This window comes from Colias eurytheme, chromosome 5 (assembly GCF_061535395.1).
Source record: "Colias eurytheme isolate Ceu_HAF_F1 chromosome 5, ilColEury1 Martin Lab GWU primary, whole genome shotgun sequence".
Lineage (NCBI taxonomy): Eukaryota > Metazoa > Arthropoda > Insecta > Lepidoptera > Pieridae > Colias > Colias eurytheme.
Window position 1 is genome coordinate 2,670,116 of NC_142984.1, and position 25,593 is coordinate 2,695,708.

At 34.7% G+C, this 25,593-nt stretch overlaps 1 protein-coding gene across 8 annotated transcripts in view; it reads right to left on the reverse strand.

Annotated features, from left to right (window-relative positions):
- Positions 1-25,593, reverse strand: part of LOC149908338 (uncharacterized) — a 465,602-nt gene that overhangs the window by 124,678 nt on the left and 315,331 nt on the right. The gene's annotated exons all lie outside the window — the stretch shown is intronic.

Consider the following 25,593-nt stretch of genomic DNA (forward strand, 5'->3'; position numbering starts at 1 on the left):
ATAATAATATATTATAGAGAGATAGTTAAAGACTGGCGTGCAGAAATAATTGTTTTATTATTAATAGGTAATTCGTTTTTATTATTATTATTCAATTTATTAACTTTTGTTTAACTCGTCGCATATTTAAATGTACATTACATTTAAAATATGCGACGAGTTAAGTTTCACCATAAACTAAAAATCCGAAAACATTGAACAAATATTATTATTTGTTCCATGTTTAAGTTTTTACCTTTAAAAATTGGTAAGCATTAAGGCCATTCGAAAATGAAACAAAAACATGTCTCAAAAAGTTAAACTAAACAATTCAGATGTTTTATTTATCATTCACAATATAATTTATTTATTTATTTCTTGGTTTACGAACGAATTACATTTCCCGCAGCCGGAGGCCCCTAAAGAAAACTCAGATGTACTTAAAAACTACATTTAATAGCTAAAATGAGACTTTTACACCCATGTCTCCACGATGCAGACCGGAGTTAAAGAATGAATTTATACATTTTAATAATTATAAAGACGTAAACTTGGATGCTAATTCAGGGAAATCGCACCCACATCCTATTCCCGTGCGAACGGAGTATTCAGCAGTTTCGTATGAAGGCAGGGCCGTAACTCCTCCCGCCGAAGTTCAGCGACCATTTTTGAATTTTGTGAAAAAATGTTGCTGGAAGCTGGGCTCATCTGTAACTGTAACCCACAAACACACCTTCGCCTCAATAAAACTTCTGTCATCGCGTGCGCTGCGGAACATATTAAAGATAGAATAAAAAAATGTTCTACGGTATTATAGAATGGATCAATATCTACAAGAAAGTCCGCGATACCATATGTCCATCTTCAGTAGTTATGTTACTACAACAACTCTTTTACGTTTTCAAAGTAAATAGAAGTGCAGACAGTAATCAAACCATGTTATCCATACACATATATTACCACACCTTATCCCATTAAATGATGTTTTATACTAGCAAAATACTGCTTAAATTAAAAAAAATTGGATATTCCATTCAAAAGATATTATAACGAATTTTTAAAAGTGTCTACATATCTACAGAAAATAGTAGGTATACTGATCAATACAATGAGCAGGCTGTAGTGCGGGACGGGTAAAGGTGATTTTGATGTGATTAAAAATTAAACCTATAGTCCGACCTATAGTAGAGTTTTCACTGTCACGATATCGCTATCTATGCGGGTGAAACCGCAGGGCATTGCTAGTAAATAATATAAACGCTCGGCATCTGTTAGGCCGGGATTGTTATGAACAATTGATTCAAAATTCGAAAGAAACAGCGGAAATGAGCGAATATCACCCGAAAATGGTACTAATTCGATAGGCGGTAATTTAAGCCTATTTTTATGCAAATTATTAATATCTCCGTGTGACGGACTTGGTTGCGAATATTGAGATTTAATTCTTATAACTCTGCTATATAAAGACTCGAATGCAACGAGGCTTTTATAATCAGGTTTCGCGGTAGGTGTTAATAATAATAAGCGAGTATTGTATTCGTCTAAACACTTTTCAAATCTTTCACGTAATGATTCTATCTGTGCGGACTCGTCAAGGAAACTTTCCATAAGCGCAGCGTTGTTATGAACGTTTAAAGACAAATCATACATTTGTTGCACTGCACCATTTCGAATATAACTTCGCGTTTAGCTAATAACATGGATAACTGCGAATCATTTATATCTTCCGAATCATTAACATCCGAAGCGTCACTATCAGGTAACTTAGTCATTTTCTTAGGCGGCATTTTTAATAACAAAAGTATATACCTATTCAAACCGTGAATGTTACAATACAAGTTACAATAACAAGTAATACGACCAAATAAAGTAGGTGAGTGACGCAAGCGTAACAAGAACCGAGTATGTATTTCCAATATGGTCGGATTATAACAGCGGATCGCGGAATGTACTCGATAACGATATAAATTTCGAGTGCGGGTAGATAAATATGGTGTAATATGTTCGATTTATAATGATTTTAGCGTTATAACTGCGGATAAACGATATGAATATGGTTTTAACTAACTATTTTAATAAAAATATACGCATAACTTAATGTCACGGGCGGAATAAATAAAATGTCGATCTATGCGGTATATTATAGTTATTTCACAATGAATGTACCTACTATTAAATCACCTCCTGGTCCTCCAGCTCGCGCCGGGCAAGAACGGGTCCAGTCCAAACACTCCACACGAACACACACGCGGCGGTGAGCGCGACCAAGGGCCGGGGCACGGGATGCCCCGGGGTGTTACAAAAGCACAATGCCTGAGATCTAGAGAGCCTCGTGAAAGCTCTCCGGCGGTTGAGTTCCGATCCTCGTGAAAGATCGATGAGTACTGTCGTATGTCATTAGTGACATACGTCACGTTCACGTCCAGTAGGACGCGGCGGGCGCTAAAAAAGCGCGCGGTGATTGGTTGTGCTCGTATGTAGGGAAGGATGAAGGAATACACCACGAAATAATAAACATTTAATTTATTCATTTACTATTTTAATTATATTGGCGTTACCACTCTGTATTAACTCCTTATTTTTCATTGACAACGCGAGCGATACTATAATTATTGATAGTACATTCTATTAGTGATTATGTAATCCTCCTATCTTAACTATCTTTTTGTCGATCGTAATCAGCGACGCATTGCAACCTCTTATACGTCCCTTACAGCGCCATCTGCTTCTTACATTATTGGAATAATGCAATGAATAACAATTCCCTCCAAAAACCAATATCTGACGGCCGTTCTTCTCCAATATTTCCACTGAAAAAGAATATTTTTTATCAATATATTATTACATAATATATAGAGAGAGATAAAAGACTGACGTACAGAAATAATTGTTTTCTTAAAAACGAATTATTATTATTCAATTTATTGACTTTTGTTTTAAAAGTAGATTTAAAATATGTGACTAGTTAAGTTTCACCATATACTTAAATTCATGAAAACATGGAAAAAAATTATTATTTGTTCCATGTTTAAGTTTTTACCTTTCATTATTAAGTTTTTTTTCTTTATTCAGTAAAATTAATGGGATAAAACGTTGTTGTGGGAATAAGGCCATTCGAAAATGAAACAAAGTTGTATTTTAAACAATTCAGATGTTTTATTTATCATTCACAATATTATAAAAAAATACTTTTAAGCAAAACTGGAAGAATTATCTCTAATTAAGATGGACAATCACAAATAAAAAAAAGTATCTACTTTAAAACAAAATTTGAAGAAAAGAATGAAAGATTAGGCTAAGTCTGTGGAACCATGTCACTTTACATTTATTAAAAATTATAAACGTTTAAGTGCAGTTTACATAATATGCGTGTTCGTTATTCGCTTCGCTCATCGCGTCGCATTACGCAAAATGTGTAAACGCGCCATTACAATGTTGACAGGGTTGTCACGTAGTTCCTCTTTTTTTTCAGTCAGTGATTGTGTATTCCTCTCACTTTAAGTATCATTTCGTTGCTCGTAATGAGTGACGCGTTACAGCCCTTCATACGTTGCTTGCAGCGCCATCTTTGCTTTTCACCGTATGTGTAATGTAAGCCAAAGCGATTATTTTGATATTGCAACTCTGGATGACCTTTACCCGATTCTAATATGAAACAGTCTGAAAAATAGAACGTTATTTCGTTAGTTTAGTATTTTTTAAAGAAAATCATGTCGACGCCCCCCGCGAATAATCCGGTAATCGTAAAAGTGTAAATGTTCAGGAAAAATAAAAAACCATTTTTCCTTAATAACTCCATTAAACAACAAGTATCAGAGACTTTTAATATCGCATATGGAAGCTAATTTTTTCAGCTATCTGGTTATTTCAACAAAATTTAAGTAGTCCCAAGGGCTTCGTTATAATTTAACTGGATTCATTTTACTATACTAGTGTAGGTCAAGCTCTGGTCAGTAATGTCACTTACGATATTGTTCGTGTAAATTTATATTTTCGACGGCAACAGTAAAATCTTGTTGCGCTAATATTCGTGTTGTTTGTTTTGTATACTGAACATTTGTAATAATCTATTATTTGGTTATTCGATTGTTGAACAGTAACGTACATTTTATTGTTATAACTATTACTGTTTATTCGAATAGTTTACTTAAGTATTATTTGATGATTATTATAGTATGTTTTATGAAATACAGGACATTTTAGTAAATGAAACAACTTTGGATTGTTTCACAAAACACGATAGTTATTATTATCATAGAAAATAGACACTGCACTGAAAACACGACTATTACACATGATTACACAGTCATGAAAATTATACTATGGTCCTATTACAGTTAAAAATGTAATCAGAATCCTCATCAGAACCTCACAGAAGGCGAATCCGCCGTGACCAGTCAGTACTTGTGTGGTGTGGTGTGTGATGTCTTTTTCGCGACTACCTTGTATACAGCAGCAGCGCTTGGGAAAAAGGGCTTCGCGACTCCGGCCGTTCTTCCTACATCGTATCTCCTGTCCCATTCGCTGATCGTATCCTGTCTCAAAATACGCTTGACGAATGAAACAGGAAATAGATCGTAACTCGACGGCCGCAATCTTGCTGCCGTTCCTATAGACCCTGAAGACGTGGCTGTTCACCACGTCGGCATAGGCATCTATCAAGCCAAACCCCAGCTCTACTTGCTCTGCCGTATGTGGGTCCGTATCGCGGGTGCCATTCGTTCCATCTCCCTGTCCCTCAACACCGCCGGGTGCGACACACTCCTCTTGATCTCATAAAGCGTCGAAGCTTCGAGTATCCTGAGTTCAAGAGGGAGAATCCCAGCCAACAGCATCGCAGAGTTCAGGGAGACAGTCCGATATGCTCTGCAGATCTTCTGGGCAAAACCCCGTTGAACGGTGTTAAGCCTCTTTTGGACCCCCATCTTTTCCGCTTTGGGTGCCCACGCTGCTGATGCATACAATATAGTCGGTTATATAACTGCGATATATACAGGGTGTCCCAAAACTCAACGTCAAGCCAAAACGGGGCGACAGGATTGATTGTAACCATCATGAGAAAAATCTAAAAAAAAATCTATCCCATGCATTTTGAAAATTATGGGCATTTAAGAAAAACCTAAAAATTTGGTCAACCTGTAACTATTTTTCGGTTATTGTGGTTAATTTTTATTATTTTTGTTCATTTAAACTTTGGAACCGTAACCCTAAATATCATTTCTAGAATCACAGTCAAAAATAATGACACAATTGCCCCAAGTTTCCTTGAATTGAAGACTATTTGTTAAACTATGAATTTAAAATTTTCTAAATTTGTCGACTTTGACGGCCCCTCCTTTAAAAAAAATGTACTAGAGTGCCTTGGCAAGTGCCATTAAAAGTTGGCGCATTTAATCAGGATTGTAAAATAGTACAATACTTGTTAGTTTCATACTAAAAAAAATGAATGAAAAATAAAAACCTCAAGTAACCCGATTTTTGCTAACCCTTTTTATTCAGTTAAAATGTTTTTTATTCGCACAAACTTTTGGTAGGTTCTTAGTTTTACGGTAAAATGATGAGAGAGATGGATAGTGGACATGTTTGCCATGAGTGAGCGAGACAGATAGTGACGCCACTTTTACCAAAGTCAACAAAAGTAAGTAAAATTAAAAAAATAATTAAAAATCTTGACCTAGTTTACTTTAGGTTTATTGAAATAAAAGTCAGATAGGGAAATAACATTATTTATTACAACAAATGTTCAAATTGTTTGCCATCAGCCTCAATACACGCCCTACATCTTCTTAAAAAAGATCTACTTATTTGCCGGGCATATCCTCGAGTGTTGATGTCCTCAGCAGCTTGAGAAATTCGTTCTCGCAGATCGGCTACACTCTCAATGGGCTTTGAATAAATTTTTTCTTTGAGAACGCCCCAATAAAAAAAATCCAGGGGATTTAAATCTGGGGAACGGGCTGGCCACGAGATAGTGCCTGAACGTCCAATCCACCTTCCCGGATATTTCTGGTCAAGGAAATTTTTTACTTGCACTGCGTAATGCGCTGGGCAGCCATCTTGTTGATACCACATGTGGCGAAGATCTGCTAGTGGTACGTCCTCTAACAAAGTTGGTAAATTTTCTCGTAAAAAATGTAGGTAATTCGTGCCATTCAAGTTCTCAGGCAGCTCAAAAGGCCCAACAATTTTGCCGTTTAAAATTCCGGTCCACAGGTTTACTTTAAAGCGATACTGGGATCTGTCTTCTCGCATTAAATGTGGATTCTCCACATGCCACTCGTGAAAATTGTGTAAGTTTATGTAGCCATCTTTTTTAAATGTACATTCATCTGACCAGAGAATTTTTTGGATGAATTGGGGATTTTCATTATGCCTCTGTAGCATTGTTCTACAAAATGAAATCCTTTCAGGATAATCTCGAGGGAGAAGACTTTGAACTCGTTGTACGTGAAACGGATGCATTTCGGCTCTTTGTAAAACACGATGTGCTGTGCTTTTGGGTATTCCCGTTCTTTCTTCAATTCCACGAACTGAAATACTTCGGTCATCTGCGACCTCTTGCAACACTTCTTCCTCGTAAGGAATGCGAGGTCTACCTCCAGCCCGCATTTGATTCGGGAAATGGCCGCTCTCCGTGAGTGAACGGTGCACATTAACAAACACGCGGTGATCCGGATAGCGCTCTAAATTTGGATATCTTTCACGATAAAGTCTAGCGGCGGCACTTGCGTTGCATCTGCATTCCCCATAAATGAGGTGCATGTTTGCATATTCTTGTGAAGTATAGCGAGTAGGCATCGTAGATAACAAGGGTATTATGCTAATACCAAAGTCCAATTCCAAAAGAAAGAAGCCAAAGTTGCCGGTATGTAATCAACAAGTCCAATTCACAATAATCCAAGTCCAAAAAGAGAAGCCAAAGTTGTCAGTACTAAATCAACACAAGCGAATACGGAAAGGTGCGCAGTAGACGAATGAGCGAAACGTACTAACTGATGTCAAACTGGTAGCGTAGCCATTTGCTTGGTATGGCGTCTGTATCTATTTCATTCGCACTCGTTTAAACGACGCATCTTCGTCTCACTGCGTGGCGTCACTATCTGTCTCGCTCACTCATGGCAAACATGTCCACTGTCTATCTCTCTCATCATTTTGCCGTAAAATTAAGAACCTACCTAGAGTTTTTGCGAATAAAAAACATTTTAATTGAGTAAAATGGGTTAGCAAAAATCGGGTTACTTGAGGTTTTTATTTTTTTATTCATTTTTTTTTGTATGAAACTAACAAATATTGTACTATTTTACAATCCTGATTAAATGCGCCAACTTTTAATGGCACTTGCCAAGGCACTCTAGTACATTTTTTTTAAAGGAGGGGCCGTCAAAGTCGACAAATTTAGAAAATTTTAAATTCATAGTTTAACAAATAGTCTTCAATTCAAGGAAACTTGGGGCAATTGTGTCATTATTTTTTACTGTAATTCTAGAAATGTTATTTAGGGTTACGGTTCCAAGGTTTAAATGAACAAAAATAATAAAAATTAACCACAATAACCGAAAAATAGTTACAGGTTGACCAAATTTTTAGGTTTTTCTTAAATGCCCATAATTTTCAAAATGCATGGGATAGATTTTTTTTTAGATTTTTCTCATGATGGTTACAATCAATCCTGTCGCCCCGTTTTGGCTTGACGTTGAGTTTTGGGACACCCTGTATAGTCTTAACTACTTGGGGGTTAAGCCCCCAACTTACTTTAGCTGCTCTTGCTAATAGCTTATAACGGGCGATTGCCTTTTTGCAAACGCTCCCGACATGGGCGTCAGGCCGCCATCAATATAGTAAGGCCCAGTATCTTAATACTTTCGAAATATTGGATGTCCACACTCCCCATTACAAGTCGTGGCCTGACAAATTTTAATTTTCGTGTCGAGAGCAGGGCACATGTCTTGTGTGGCGCGAATTTTAGTTTATGACTGACACCCCATTCGTCAATTTTCCTCTATGTGCAGTTTGCCTTCGTCTCTACTTCTAAAGCAGTATCTCCATCAAACACTAGCACAATGTCGTCGGCAAAAGCCTGACAAAACACATCCATCTCCTCTAACATCCACAGCAGAGGATCCAGCGAGAGGTCCCACAGGAGCGGCCCACCTATGGAACCCTGCACGCGCCCCTTGTTGGTCTCTCTACTCACTTCCACACCCGCATACCTAACTTTCACACCTCTTCCACTCAGGTATCTGCTGAGCGGATCATCCGCCTTACGTTACCCGGACACCCAACTTCGGCCAACCGCACCTTTATGGCTGGCCACCAGGCGCTGTCGAAGGCTCCCTCTATGTCTAGAGATACCACAACAGAAATCTTCTTCTCCTCCCTCTTATTTCTGATGTGGCTACCTAGTCTATAGAGGGCGTCCTCGGTGCTCCTCTGTGGCATGAAGCCATACTGATGGGGGCTTATTTTGGGCAGCAGGTAGAACCTGAGTCGGACGACCAGCATCTAATGAAGATGAAGATGAAGGTTTCGATGTGGTCTATTCTGATGCCTGCCTCGTTTATCTATCAAACTTTCATCTCTTTTAATTTTTTCTAAGGCTGTGTAAATCATTTGCTCAGTAATAGAAAGAGTGTTTAAAAAAATACCTTGCATACTTGCACTCCATAATGAAAGTAGCGGGAAATCGATTTCTTAATAAAACCCCGAATAAGCCTGTACTAGCACTTAATTAAATAATGTAGAAAACTTTTTACCTGAATAATATCGTAACAACGTTTACTGTCAAATCATATTGATATTATTTTTCGTAAAGATCTAAAACCATATTATTCGTTTCAAATACATTTTAATGTTATGTTATGGAATAAACGCGTAGTTTTTTATATCTTCGTAAATAAAGATAGAAAAATTCTGAAAAAAATTTACATGGTGTATTTTAACTTCTAGATGCCGAAAAACGCATAACATGAAGAACCCCGTAATAGGTCATTACCGGATTATTCGCGGGGGGCGTCGATGTTAGTTACACCACTTATATACATTAATAGCATAACAATGAGTTTTAAACAAATATAGGAAAGGCAAGGTTAAAAAATTTACTAGGGCAAAAAGAAGAAATATTTATTAGGGAATCATAATATTATTAAAAAGACATGTAATTACTCGAATATCAATTTTTGTTCTATAAAAAATAGCGTTCTTAAAGTTAAAAATTCTGTCAGAACTAATTCTAAAATAACAAATCAAGTATTCTTCTTTAAATTCTAAGCTTACAATGACAACCTAATCAATTTTTCACTTATAATACCACAAGAGCTTCAAAATTATCGGGTATTTTCCGATAGGTTCGTTGCAAACAAATGAGGAGTCAAGTTTTTAATGAAGGTTAAAAAATCACGAGCGCGAAGCGCGAGTGATTTTTCCTGAAAAACTTGACGACTTTATTTGTTTGCAGGGAACCTTGAGGGAAATGCCAGATAATTTTGAAGCTCGTGTGGTATTCGGGAGATTATTTTTCCGTCCCAAATCTCGGCCAATAATTTCACAATTGAATTGAACCTGTCAGTTTGACGTCAACGACCAGAGAAAATTTTCAAAAAATTATCAGTATAATACCATGTAGGTTGTACCACGTGACGTCGAATGGTGCAATTCTATTGGTCGATATTTGGGTCGGAAAAATAATCAGTATAATACCATGTAGGTTGTACCACGTGACGTCGAATGGTGCAATTCTATTGGTCGATATTTGGGTCGGAAAAATAATCAATACAATTCCTTGAAAATGTTTTAAAAGCAAATTTTTATATGAAATGCTAAAAATTTAGAAAGATATGTGTAACCTACCTAATAAACAAATTGAAACTTAAAGTTCTATAATATATTTGTGCTGGTTGTTTTTCCATTAAATACATTAAACATTAATGATATTAAAAATACCAATAGGATAATACATAAAACATGAAATTAAATTTAACACACTTAATCAAAATATTACTTTACCATTATTGCCTATTTCAACTTGTGGTTCAACCACAAATATCTTAGGTAAATAGAATCTAAATTAATATTAATTTTTATCAACGTTTTCCGTCCAATTTTGAAAATCTTTAGACCCAAGTGTTCACTTTTCTTTGTACGAAACATTTGCAACAGAAATAAAACATTCAGAATTGAATTTTGGAAGTAAAATTTCACATCTTTTGTTACATAAAATGGATCGAAGTTACTATTTATAATAACTGGCTTGTTTCTATGAGAGAGAGAGACAGACAGAGAAACACGCGCACGCCTCACGGCTTACAACTATACAACTATAGCTAAAGGTGTCGTAATAATTTTTGGCCTTAATTCCGTCTAGCCCCCTTTCGCAATGCGCGATACTTCGTTCCAGTACTTGTTAAATTATATTTCTGCCTGATGGTTATGCTCATTCCCCAGTGAAGTTATGGAGTTATCCAGGGTCACAATAAAGGATCTACAGCCACTCTCCCACTGGGTACAGACCCATTTCTCTTCATCTTCAGAACTGTCGCAAAGTCTGTACTTATGCCCTTCGTAGCGGATCATCTTTTCCATGGGATTTATGATTATCAGTTTTTCTATAAAAAAATATATTAATGTTCAATAATGGTTTACGGTAATTTATATTTTATTTTTATAGTTCAGGAAATTACAATGAAAGTCTGACGTGTAACTTTTACCACGGTTGTTTAAGAAATTGTAGTTTATTGAAGTGTAATCGTAAATCGGAATGGATTTGAAATATGATTATTATTAAAAAAAAACACAAGTCAAGTAATATGAACGTGAATAGGTCAAATAATGAAAATGCAAATAATAAAAATTTTATTTATTTATTTATTATTAATTTTATATACCACACCAAGTTAAATTTTATTGGGTATGAAATGAAATGAAATAAATTGATTTTTACAATTCAAATACGTGACAAGACAATACGAATAGAATGAGAAATATACTTTAAACAAAAATTCAAAGGACTTCAAATTATCAAATATAACAAATACGAAGACTTCCCACGACCTATCTACATGAGCCACGCCATCTTTTACGAGTATACTCTTACCTACTTAGTTTATAATATTCTGAAATTCTTAGGTTTGGTTGGAACACATTTTAGTTAAACATAGTTATGATTAATGTCAAAAATTTAACAGTAACGATGACTTTTATATTGACTGCGAAATGTGTTGCACCAGAAACACTTTACCATAGTTAAGTTATCGTAGTCACAAGTTATATCACATTTTATTTTGTATCTGATGCTTCTGATATCAGTTATTTATAACAATAGCTTTAACGGGTGAAACGTGAGCGGTTATGGTTAGTGTAAAAAGTATGACGTCATGTATAAAATTGTCAAATGATGTTCATGTATAAAATTCATATTTTCTAACCGTAACTATGTTTGTTATTAAAGTAACATGGTGCAACACAGCCTTAAGGGTGCATTTCCATCAGAGATGTGCGAAGATGCGTTGTATTTGTAAATAACCAATAGTATCGCTTCCACCAGAGCTGTGCTGACCGAGGCGAGGTAAAGCGACAGGATTGGTTCTTTAAAAACACATCCCTCGCAAAGCATCCTCGCAAATAAAGTGTAAACGCAGCCTAATGATTATGTGCCGTCTGTAAAATGATATCGCCGTCGTAGGTCATAACTTTGCCTAGACATTTGTCGTTTTTCTTCACACAAATCCATCGCTTCCGAGGACCGCTCTCAAAAGATAAATTGTGTCTGTATTTCCCTATTATAAGCACAGGGTTCCCGCGTATTGATGTGGAGTAGGTAATTTCTGAAAACAAAAAACGATTAAATTTTAAACTTGCATTTCTGGTAAATGAAGAATTCGTTTATAAATTGCACCTTTTAATAGATGGATCGTTCGATCAATCGTTTTGGAAGCTATTCTTATTTTATGGTTACATAGCATGTAAAGGTCGCAGTCATCGGGTTAAATCTGCTACTTAATTGAATGACTAGCGCGTTCATGAAATGACGTAGAGTGAACAAGTACCTTCTAGGGAAGCGCGTTTCACCTCAGACCACATCTAAGCTAAACATCAGGCGAGATTGTAGTCAAGCGCTTCCCTATTCCCAATAAAAAAAATGACGACATTCAATTGAATGACTAAAGGACAACTCGTCAAGTTGTTGAATCAACATCATGACCGAACGTCATTTAGCATAGTTGTTGGTTTGGATAAGGGGATGGGTTAGGGAATGTTCGTGTTTTTTTTTAAATATGTACATAGAAATAGAAATTACGTGGAATACAATTATTTCGATAGGATATATTTAACAGAGAAGAAGTGATTTTTATTGCAGACACAAGCTCTAGGTATGTTTTGAAAGAACATGCTTTCTACATACATTTTATTAATGGAAACAGCAGTAAATATGACTATTTTTCATTACATATAATTAATACATAAAGCGGTTGACTAGATACTATCTTCGCATATCCAGATCCATTCATACAAGATAGTTTAAAATCTTAATCGTATGAAACTAACACATTATCTATCACTATCACGAACATAATCTAATCTATAATATAAAAATGAATCCCAAAATGTGTTGGTAAGCGCATAACTTGAGAACGGCTGAACCGATTTCGATAATTCTTTTTTTATTATATTCCTTGAAGTACGAGGATGGTTCTTATGTAGAGAAAACGTAAATATGTACCACGGGCGAAGCCGGGGCGGACCGCTAGTCTTATATATAAAAATGAATCGCAAAATGTGTTGGTAAGCGCATAACTCGAGAACGGCTGAACCGATTTCGATAATTCTTTTTTTATTATATTCCTTGAAGTACGAGGATGGTTTTTATGCAGAGAAAACGTAAATATGTACCACGGGCGAAGCCGGGGCGGACCGCTAGTCTTATATATAAAAATGAATCGCAAAATGTGTTGGTAAGCGCATAACTCGAGAACGGCTGAACCGATTTCGATAATTCTTTTTTTATTATATTCCTTGAAGTACGAGGATGGTTTTTATGTAGAGAAAACGTAAATATGTACCACGGGCGAAGCCGGGGCGGACCGCTAGTTCTTATATATAAAAATGAATCGCAAAATGTGTTGGTAAGCGCATAACTCGAGAACGGCTGAACCGATTTCGATAATTATTTTTTTATTATATTCCTTGAAGTACGAGGATGGTTCTTATGTAGAGAAAACGTAAATATGTACCACGGGCGAGGCCGGGGCGGACCGCTAGTATATAATAATTCATATCTATCTATCACAAACATATATCATTTTTAGACAACATGGAATATACCTTAATACTGTAACAATTAACCTTTACGCTATAACTATTAAAATATTTTTAACCCCTTATTGCATGAATTATTAAGGAGATGAAATAAAAATTATTTTTTTGCAAAAAAGTGTTTATTAGACCTTACATTATGAGATCAAATTGAGAAAAAAAATTATTTACTTATATTATAGAAAATATTAAACGGCGCCATATATGGACTCGTATGCAGTGTTTGTTGTATTTTTTCTGTCATATATGGCTTCATATGCAATTAGAAAAAAGTAACTAATTAATAAAATAAAAACATATTCCGGACTAATTTCATACACACGGTTGCTAAGCCCCAAACTAAACTTAGGCTTGTATCCTGAATGCTAAGTCAACTGATATACTACATATACTTTACATAAATCCTATCCTACTAATATTATAAATGCGAAAGTTTGTGAGGGTGGATGTATGTGTATGTGTTTGTTTGTTACTCTTTCACGCAAATACTACTGAAGCGACTTCAACGAAATTTAGCACACATAATATAGAGGGTAACTTGGATTAACATATAGGATAGGTTTTATCCCGAAAGTCCCACGGGAACGGGAACTATGCGGGGTTTTCTTTAAAACGCGGGAAAGGCCGCGGGCGAAATGTTAGTACTTTATATGGATACCTAAATAACACCCAGAATCACAGCCAACTTATACTTCGTGAAATTGCTTAAAACAATTACGTTTGTCATTATAACATAAAAACACGTTATATTTTTCACATAACGTGAAGGAACCAAATTGGAACAATATAGGCATAGCTGACGGGCGTTCTTCTTCCAAATTGGGTAATGACTAATCCCATCAGATCGTACAGAATCAAAGTGAAAATCTAGATGTCTTGCAGGAGTTTTTCGTAGCTTTTTTGCGGCAATTGGCGAGTCAGGAATACTGAGGAGACTCCAGAGATGCCGATGTTTCTAATTTTTTGAGAGACGACCACGTCTTTTGGTAATAAGAGCTTTCCCTGACTTTCGCATTTGTTCTGAAACGGCTAATTAAAAATCATACAGCGGCATATAGCATGAGTCTGTATTTATTGATGATGATATGATATTTACATGCTTAGCAGTGAGATAAAAGTGTCCAGTATCCATTCCTGAACAATCAGTGAAGGTATCCTTGAATGCATACCAAGCCACATATGGCATAAAATATTTTGGACGGAATGCATACGAAGCCAAATATGACAGATTTGAAAAACTACAAAAAAACATGATTAAAGAAAAAAAATCAACCAAAACAAATGTTTTACCTTATTTTAGAAAGACTAAAGAATGAAGTAATATTTTTTTTCATGGCTTTACTCACCTTTTTGATATTGAAATCTTAATTTGAAAATCACTGTTTTTTCCGCGCACCCAAACCGTCGCACGCGCTAGACTAAATCTATAATATATCTGATGGATAACATTTACATTGTATAAATTAATTACGTTTCAATTCTCAATTAAATGCTGTTTAAGATGTAAGGTAGTTTTTTTGGATATTGTTTATAGTTAGCCTATAAAAAAATCATGAACTTCGTCGTCCATATATGGCTTTGTATGCGGTAAGGGGTTAAATTACTAGCGGTTGATTTCAATAAAATCTGGGCAAGATTGGTGAACCTTGTCTTGAAGAATTATTAATGTATGTTGGAAAGGGATGGCTGGATGGAAAGCTCTGTCATTTTTGTACACTAGAATGAATACTGCTCACAGACATGTATTAGACTACAAGCCCGCATATGAAAAAAATATGGGTCAAATGAACCACCACGGGACATATCTAGTACGAAAGAAGAGCAAAAAATAATAAGATTCATCACTATGCCGTCACTTGTAAGCTGTCCAACTGAGTGCAGATGAGAATTGAAAAGTACAGGTAGACTCGGTAAATTTTGGTCATATATTTTTGTACGGCATTCTTAACCATCGATAGATCCATTAAAAATAATAAGAAACCGCTCAGTGCCGTACAAAAATGTGGGTCCACCAAGTCGAAATTTTTATTTAATTTCCGAGAGTTACCGGGGGTAAATTTGGTCATTTGACCATGTACGGCATCTGTGTCATACTATTGCTATACTGCTTTTAATCCATTATTCCGCAACGCCGTACAAAAATCATGGGGACAAGGGGAAAAAATCGAGAGTTGTAATCCCCTCTCTTTCCCCACTCCAGGGGGTCATTTGACACAACACGAAATAAATTTATTTTTAAAGTATTTTATGCATAGATAATATTTTTTCATGTGCCGTACATTTTCGTTGGTTCAAAGGGGAAAAATCTGAAAAAGAAAAAATCCATATAACGAAATGTTTGCTTTATATTTTTCTAATAAAATATAAATATACATTAATATTAAGAAGCTCGAGGTGGTTAATTATCACCTTGGAAAGTCGGAGTCAAGTGGAATGGACTCCGTTAAATTGATGAACTAATAAAAAAGCTATGAACGAAAAGATGTGAATTATATTCAATCAGCCCATGAATACAGATGTGGTCTGCACAAAAATGTACGGCATCGTTTTTTCCTAATTTATCTATGTTAATACTATTTAAAACAACGAATAAAGTGTAGAAAACTATTATATTTCATTAATCTACGATGTTTAAACTTTAACAAAATTTCTGGTTTTGCATTTCTCTATAACTTTTTTTAGAACGGTTTCTTTTGAACGGCAATACTATACAACAATTGAATTTTACAATATCATGTTAAAAAAAAAGTTCCCGTACAGGGTCAAATGACCTTACAGCTCTTTATATCAAGAATTCGATGAAATTAAGATGATTATTGGTATACATTTAAAAGAACAATTATTTTTTGACGGCATTGCTTTTAATAGTACTTTTGAGTGCTAGATAATGTTTTAGAACCGAAGCTGTACTTAGTCAAATGACCCCCTGGAGTGGGGAAAGAGAGGGGATTGCAACTCTCGATTTTTTCCCCTTGTCCCCATGATTTTTGTACGGCGTTGCGGAATAATGGATTAAAAGCAGTATAGCAATAGTATGACACAGATGCCGTACATGGTCAAATGACCAAATTTACCCCCGGTAACTCTCGGAAATTAATTAAAAATTCCGACTTGGTGGACCAACATTTTTGTACGGCACTGAGCGGTTTCTTATTATTTTTAATGGATCTATCGATGGTTAAGAATGCCGTACAAAAATATATGACCAAAATTTACCGAGTCTACTTGTACTTTTCAATTCTCATCTGCACTCAGTTGGACAGCTTACAAGTGACGGCATAGTGATGAATCTTATTATTTTTTGCTCTTCTTTCGTTCTAGATATGACCCCTGGTGGTTCATTTGACCCATATTTTTTTCGTATGCGGGCTTGTAGTCTATATCTGCTAGACATCATGGTGATGAAAATTTTGTTCGTGGTCGTCGCCGTTGGTAGGGTGACCAAATCCTTAGGCAAAACGACGTACGTATGTCAATTAGTATCGATAGCGGATTCTATTCCTTTGCGTTTTGCCATTTATCTCTGCCCTCAGGTCGGTTATATGATTCAATGATTGTGTTCACCAATTCTACAGAATAGACTTTGACCTTTCGTCTTAACTTTCATTTTACACTGTGTCGTGTATCTTCCCGCACAGTTCCATTTTACTACGGGTCCATTAAGTTCTTTTACTTTGTTAAACCGATATCCATCTACAATAAGAACAGGTTTCTTTCTTTGTGATATCTCAAAAAATAAACCTGCAACGAAATTATTTATATTTATACCTTCTGATCTTGGTTTTTAAATGGTTATATCAGGGAAAGGTTAAAATTACGTAATTTTGAACAAAAATTTTTTTCGATTCATATTTTTATTTATCAAGGCGGGTCTACGCTAAACGAACCGAGCACGAGCGAAGCACAAGCGGAGCCGTTCTCGGCTTCATCGTGTGTTGTCTCGGCTTGTAAGTTGGTCCACACTAGACGAAATGTGTTCGGCACGTGCTCCGCTCGTGCTCGGCTCTCCTAGCGTAGACGCAGCTTCATGCTAAGAATTTTGGTTTTTAACTACTAAATTTTATTTATTTTAACACATTATTATGTATACAGGATCACATCCATGACTTATGTACAATAGCTGCGTATTTGATATTATTTCTATACATTTTTACAGATTTATTGTTTTTTATTAAGTAATTAAAAATTGTACATTATAAAGCCGGTAACACATTCATTTCATAATTATACAACTAAATGTTATTAAATCAATTATTGTATTAACTAATTTTAATCAATAGATCTTCATCTTATTTTACTCTTTCTTCAGACAATCCCATTTAATTACAGGCCGTTTAGCATCTTTAGCTTTGAACCTATGTCCCTCCACAATTAAGATAGGTTTTCCTCTTTGTGACGTTGTACACATAACGAATTCTGTAACTAAAATATTTTATGAATATCTAAGTTAAGATTAGTGTTAAATTTAAGAGGGAAAAAGGGTTTAATTTCAAAACTTAAATATATTATACTAGATGTCTACCCGCGGCTTCGTTCACTTTGCTTCAAATCTTATAAATTACTAGCTTCCGCCCACGACTTTGTACGTGCATCCCCGCTTTTCCCCGTTCCCGCAAGAATTTCGGGAAATCCTTTCTTAGCGGATGCCTACGTCCTAACATCTACCTGCATGCAGCCCGATACGTCCAGTGGTTTGGGCTGTGCGTTGATAGATCACTATATCAGTCACCTTTGAGTTTTATATATATAGATAAACTAAAGCCTTCCGTATCACACTATACCTACTTATTTCTTTTTAAAAAAAAATCGCATCAACATCTGTTGCGGAGATTTAAGCATACATACAGCGACAGCGACAGCAGCAACAGCTTTTTATAATAATATACAGTAGTTTTATAAGGATCGTAAATTATGTTTATTGATTATTAATATGAAATTTTGGAACAATAAATTACACAATAAAGAAGTTTCGAAAGCACAGATTTATTTTTATTTGATCACATTGTTATGTAAGTAATAGAAACTGGAAAATTCAATACATACAAACAGATTATGCAACACATCTTGTTATAGGATTTACTCATAAATAATATGACACACTCTCTTAGACTCAAACTTAAAAGAGGAGAAAAAAAGAAAAAAGTAACACACACACACACTTTACACAACCAAAGGCAAGTATCATATTAAATAGAAAGGTGTCGGCACCTTGAAATGTGGCTAATTGGCCAGAATTGACTTTAGTAATTGTCTCTTCGTTCACAATAGTTGAATCATGCCGACTTTGACGTCTAATCGTTGTTTTTGAAGACCGAATCTTATGTTGGAAACTTATCTACATCTAAGTACTTTTTACTTATTTCATTGACTAAGCAAGTAAGTAAAAGTAATCTAGGTATACTAATATTGTAAAGATGAAGAGTTTGTTTGTTTGAACGCGCTAATCACAGGAACTACTGGGCCGATTACAAAAATTCTTTCTTTATTAGATAGACCATTTATCGAGGAAGGCTATAGGCTATATATCATCACGCTAAGACCAACAGGAGCGTAGCACTGCGGGTAAGACCGCAGAGTGCAGCTAGTCTGTTACATTCCGTGATTGTGTTTACCTATAACTAAGATTATTCTGTGGTTATGCGTTTTCAATTTCATCTTACATTGTGTTGTATGTGTCTTCGTACAGTACCATGGTACTACGGGACCTTTACCATCTTTGCCTTTGTAAAACGCATGCCCACCTACAATTAAAATAGGTTTTCCTCTTTGTGACGTTGTATAAGCGAGATCTGTAACGATATTAAATAATATGGTATTATTTATTTATGATGGGATTGTTGTAAGATATTTGTATAGAAAGGGAGAGGTAAAAAAAAACTTAATAGAATACTAAATTATTTTTTTTCACTACTATATTAAATTACACATACTATATTACTTAATTAGATTCATTCATTATTTTGCAATAAACTATGTAATGTTAATACAATAATATAAAATTAAAAAGTTATAAAGGGTTGCCTAAAAATGTTCGAGCTGCCTTTTATAAAAACCTTATTTCGTGACAGCAATGTTCTAAAGTCTAATTAGAAAACTCTGCCTTTTATGGTCGTAAATAGAGTTTAGCTTCGGACACTTTTAGGCTTACTCATAACAAATGAGTCTAGTATAGGTACGTCAATGTAACTTGTATATTTTATTTTTATTTTCTCATATTGTTTTATACTTATTTACCAATACAAATAACGTAATACTAACTATAAATTAAATGTAATTCATGTATAGTTACCCACATTATTTAAGAATTAACTAATATTGTACATATATCTAAATGTTAAACTAAAGTAGAAAAAACTCGGTTTTTCATTCAGTGATTGTGTTCATGAATTGCCATCACAATTTTTTCGTTATTCGTAATCAATTTCTTTTTACATTGTAATATGTGTTTTTTCACACAAAACCAGGTAATAACGGGTCCTTCATTACCTTTAACTTTGTAAAATCTATGACCGTTAAGATTTTCCTGCTTTCGTCGTTTTAAAAAAATATTCTGTAATGAAATAAATTATGCTTATAATTATGCTTAGCTTATGATTCTTTTAAGCTATTGCATAGCTTCTATCGCGGGCCTTGAGCGCGGGGACCGAATCCAGAAATTGCGTAACGAAAAACCTCACGTTCCCCACTCCGACGGGCGCGGAGGTGTGGCTTCAAGGCGCATGCAATAGCTTTACCGCGACAGTCCCCGAGTGCCACACGTCTTTTTTTTTTGTTTCTTGTCATTGTATAATAAATTTATAGAAACGACTTATTATATTATCCGTAGTTATCTTTATTAATGTGTCTAACAAATACTTCTTACTTTCATACATATTACTTACTTTCATATATATTAATATTAATACTATATTAATACAATTTATTATTAAATAGGTATACTTTCTTATACATGTAAAGTAGACGATAGCCAATTTAACACTTTTTAAGCTAAATTTTCATATACCTAAGTATTATATATAATATTAACTGACTGATACGCTAATCAGAACACATCCACAAGCTATGAAATCTGCTATTAACTATATTATGGTGAAACCAATAACGAAGAAAAGCTTTTTATTTGTGAATCGGTGATTACATTATAATTTGCTTTAGGGAATGCAATCCCGATCCCGCGGGATCCCGATCTCGCGAGATCTCGTGTAATTTTTCGGGATCAATCCCGACGCATAATATGACGAGATCCCGTTCGAGATTGACGGGATTGGGCGGCAGTGGTCAGCGACGCAACACACAACCACTCGGGGCGCAAGCTTTTCAATTTTTCCTAATTTTTACTAATTCCCTTGAAATAGGCTTATTGTTTGGATTACCTAATTTACCTACGTTAATTTCCTTACAACCTGATTATTATTTAGTTGGTAAAATCTTACCAAGAACTTACCAAGAAGAAATAAAAACCTTTATTATTTAATCAAATAATAAAGGTTTTTATTTTCTTGGTTATTTAATCAAATAATAAAGGTTTTTATTTTCTTTCGAGTAACATGTTATTTTAGTTAACCTCACTAGGGGCCATCCATAAATTACGTTACACGTTAATAGGGGGGGGAGGGTATCATCTTTATGTGACATAATGTGACAAGGGGCAGGGGGGGATCAAAAGCTTTGTGACGTGACATAATAAAACGAAACGAAATTTGTACGTGAGCAAAAAACTTTGAACAGAAAATTTTTAATCTACCTACCTATTTGTATTTATTAATAATTTCGCACTCTCGCTATAAGATTATCTCTTACGTAACAACATTTAATTCCTAGAGTCATGTTGTAATGCAAGTGGGACACAAAAATTTACGATTTTTAAAATTTTCGATATCTAAGATTATTTAATAAGTAAAAATAAGTAAAAAAATGAAAATAACTGTTTTCTTTTGATTATTTTTAGATACCTGTATAGGTTTGAAAAATGTGTGACGTCACATTAGGGGGGACGGGGTACTAAAAATGTGACAACCTGTGACAAGGAGGGGTTGAAAAGTTCTAAAATTCGCGTGACGTAATTTATGGATGGCCTCCTATCACAAACAAGCAGTTATTAGCTTTTTCAGTCATCTGAATTCAACTTTTTTTTTTAATTAGACGGGATCCCGAAAATTCCGGGATCCCGCGGGATTGATATTTCTAATCCCGCGGGATCCCGAATTTGCAATCTCGAGTCGGGATTGCATTCCCTAATTTGCTTACATCTACCGTATTTGCTTAAACTACAACTACTTAAGAAAAAAAATATAAACAAATTAAAAACATAAATTTATAAAGAATAGAAAAAAATCGATCACGAGGCGGGACACGAACTTGCATCCTTTCGCGCCATTCCGGGGCGGATGCCTGACCAATTCAGCCACTCGTGACCCGCCAGAGCGAACGAATTTATTCTATTATTTCAGATTTATGTGTCTAAGGGACACACCGCACGCCATCTATTGAGATGATTAACCACCTCAACCAATATGAAACACTTTTCAGTGAATACCTCTACAATATTGATCCCCCCGCCTCGTGATCGAATTTTTTCTATTCTTTATAAATTTCTATTTATAAAGCATTTGAATGCCATTAAACTAAAAATATCAATTTCAAATTAAAAACAAATCAGGCGACTATTGTAAGAATCAGTAAATCAGTAATAAGTACCTATGAACTAACAATTTACAGATATAATCTTAATGGTTATGTTCATTCTTAAAGACGGCGATTTCATTCGCAATTGTGATAATAGTGACTTTGCATCCACGTCCCTTTTTCACACAATTCCACCGAGTTCGTATACCAGTCTTACCTACGCAGTTGAATCTGTACTTGCCCATTATCATTACGCCGTTGCCACTTGGTGTTTTTTCGAATATCAGCTCTGAAAACAACACGTGTTAAGAACATCTCACAATAAAGCATGATTCACGCTATACCGCGCCGGGGACGGGTCGTGTCAATATACATACATATATCTTATATATTTATATATTTGATAATAGTATCGTATAAACAACATGGTTCCATAAAAAAGTAAAAAGAAAAAACAAATTAGGTGACAATTTCGAGCCTTAAAGAATATAAAAAGAACAGGACCTAAATGCGCACCTTGAGGGACACCCGATATAATACTATAAGACGAAGTATAAAATACATTAACGAGAATAAAAAAATAGACGTACTCTTTGATACAAATTTATTCCACTTCAAGAACAATGATTAGAGTGCATACTTACTTAATTTTTGGAACAAGATAATATGATGTGAGACTCTATCAATAGCTTCCTTAAAGACAGCGCAAATAGTTTGTTCATTCGATTTGTAATGTTATAAATAATAATAATTTTAATGATTATGTTCATTCTTAACGAGGACGATTTCATTCGCTATTGTGATAATAGTGACTTTGCATCCATGTCGCTTTTTCACACACATCCAACGAGATCGAATACCATTATTATCCACGCAGTTGAATCTGTACTTGCCCATTATCATTACGCCGTTGCCACTTTGCGTTTTTTCGAATATCAGCTCTGAAAACAACATGACGTGTTAAAACAATCTTACAGTAAAGCGGGATTCACGATATACCGTGCCGGGGACGGGCCGTGTCAATATACATACACATGTAATATTTTATTTTATGATAGCATTTAATAATAGCATTTATAATACATGGTTCCATACAAAAATTAAAATAAAATTAGGTGACAATTTAGAGGCTTAAAGAACAGGACCTAAATGCGAACCTTGACCGATATTATGGGGCGAAACATAAAAGACATTAGCGAAAACAAAAAATAGACGTTCTATTTGATACAAAATCAACTTCAAGAACAATGAATAGAGTGCATATTTACTAAATTTTGGAGCAAGATAATGAGAGCAAAATAGTGAGATTTTATCCAAAGCCTTCCTAAAGACAGCGCAAATAGTGTCAACTTGTTTATTCGACTTGTTATGTTATAAATAATAATTTTAATGGTTGTGTTCATTCTTAGTGACGACAATTTCATTCGAAATTGTGATAATAGTGACTTTGCAGCCAAATGGTTTCTTCACACACGTCCACCGAGATCGGATGCCATTACTATCCACGCGGTTGAATCTGTATTCGCCTATTATCATCACGCTATTGCCACGTTGCGTTTTTTTGAATATCAGCTCTGAAAACATCCTTAGTGTTAACATAGTCCATAATTGATACGTCCTTATATTTTAACTGACAAAGCTAAAAGGAACTTAACTAGAAGTCGTGATAGTGGCTCTATGTATAATCACTGGTATGACATGATTAGCAGTTGCTTTTTATGAATTGGTTATAATTATTATTATTACATGCGTAGGACGATTTTATTGTCACTACTTAAACATGAATTGAAAATAAAAAGTAATTCAATTTACTCATGCACAAAGTTAGTATCAAATAAAAACAAATATATTATGTTATTACACATTTTATTAATAATTTATCATTTCAAATGTTACGAGGAAGATATTTAAATAAAACAACATTTTCAGACTTACTATTAAATATTGTCTATTATCTATACATGATTCTTTACATACTTACCTTATCAATATTCTTATTCACAGAGGTTACATTTATATCAGGCCCGTCTTTACAACTGGGCGCTATGGGCATAGAATATACGGGTACTCTAATGCTATGGGCAAGACTCCAAGGCAATGATCATAGGGCCCCCCTAAAGCTACTCTACTATAGCCAGTATTTACTATCGAAACTCTTTTCGGGTATGGGTTAGCTAGCAGTTCTATTAAATATTTTTAGATGTAACTTGGTAATTGGCATGTCATCCTTCGTATAATAAGGAATAGAACAAAAACTAAATTAATTACAAATGATTGAGAAGTTTTTTCAACTATTTTTAATACTTTGTCTCTCTCCTATCAAATCAAACGCCATAGAAAGGTTCTATAAATTCTTAATTATGTTTAAAATGAAGTTTTCAATGTATAGAGAATCGCATATAAAAGTCGATGTAAATTTACTGAAAACAAAACGGTGTATAATCGCAGACATCCTTAATCTTTGCTTTATATGTTGTTCATAATAATTCTTATAACAGGCGCAGGAAGATTTTTATCACTACTTAAACATTAATTCTATTGGCTAGGCAAGCAACTACTCTGTGCCCAGGGCCCCCAGCAGGGTGAATACCGCCCTGGTGATTATGATTATTATTCAAAGAAATTATTTCATTTTCATACGTGTGCAAGTTCGCTTTACATCCTTGCTTGAACTGTCGACAGTACCATCTGGATTTCAAGCCGTAACTTCTGTGTTTGTAGAAGGTGAACCCGTTCATGTATAATATCTTTGCGCCTCTTTCTGATTGCATGTATCGCGGCCCTGGATGTAATTTGTTTGTTAATTAAGTTTGTAACTGGTAAGGCTACATACATTTTTTTTAATAACAAGGTTTTTTTTATGATTAATTTCATGTAAGTTCTTATTACATTTAAGGGAAAAGATTTTGAAAATTATTTCTTTTGGTTCCTAAACATATATGTATACACATACACACGTTTGATAATGTGATGATTATTAATGTTTTATGTAATAAATAATTTTACTTCCCAATATTAATATTAATAATTGGTTCAATAATTTAGATTGATCATTACACAAATAAACAACAGGGTCGGCATGAAACTGAAACTTTTAATCTAAAAATAAAAATATCAATAGCGTTTCTAAAGTTCCATTTATTTAATTTTATTTCGCAAGCTATTTAAATATTTTTAGATGTTTCTTGCTTCTCTCAATTTTCTCTCTTTTTGTTCTCTGTATTTGGAAAATTCTTCTTTTGATAATGATATATCCCGTTTCTTCTTGCATTGACTATGTCATGCACCGCCTCTTCTTATCAGTTATCACTTATCATTTTCGTCTTTTTGAATTGAAACTTCTTTAGACACGTTGAGAGTAAAATTTCAAGTCGCGTCATGGAAATACCGTCACGTCATGGGGTAAGGCGACGATTTTGTATCTTTGAATCTTGCCAAAAAAGTTTAATTCTGACACGTCTGTTCGGCACAGTCACTCTTTTTCTTTTGATCGTTACGTTTTCTCATATTTAATTGGTAGGCCCATCTAATTGAACCGCTTTTTAATCTAGCATAGCCTAGCCTTTAGCTTTTCTCGCTTTTATTGTATTATTTCTTCTGTCGTTGGTTTTCTCTTTTGCTTTGGGAGATTGATGTCTGAAATTATCCATATCTCATATTATGTCATTGATGTCCATATAA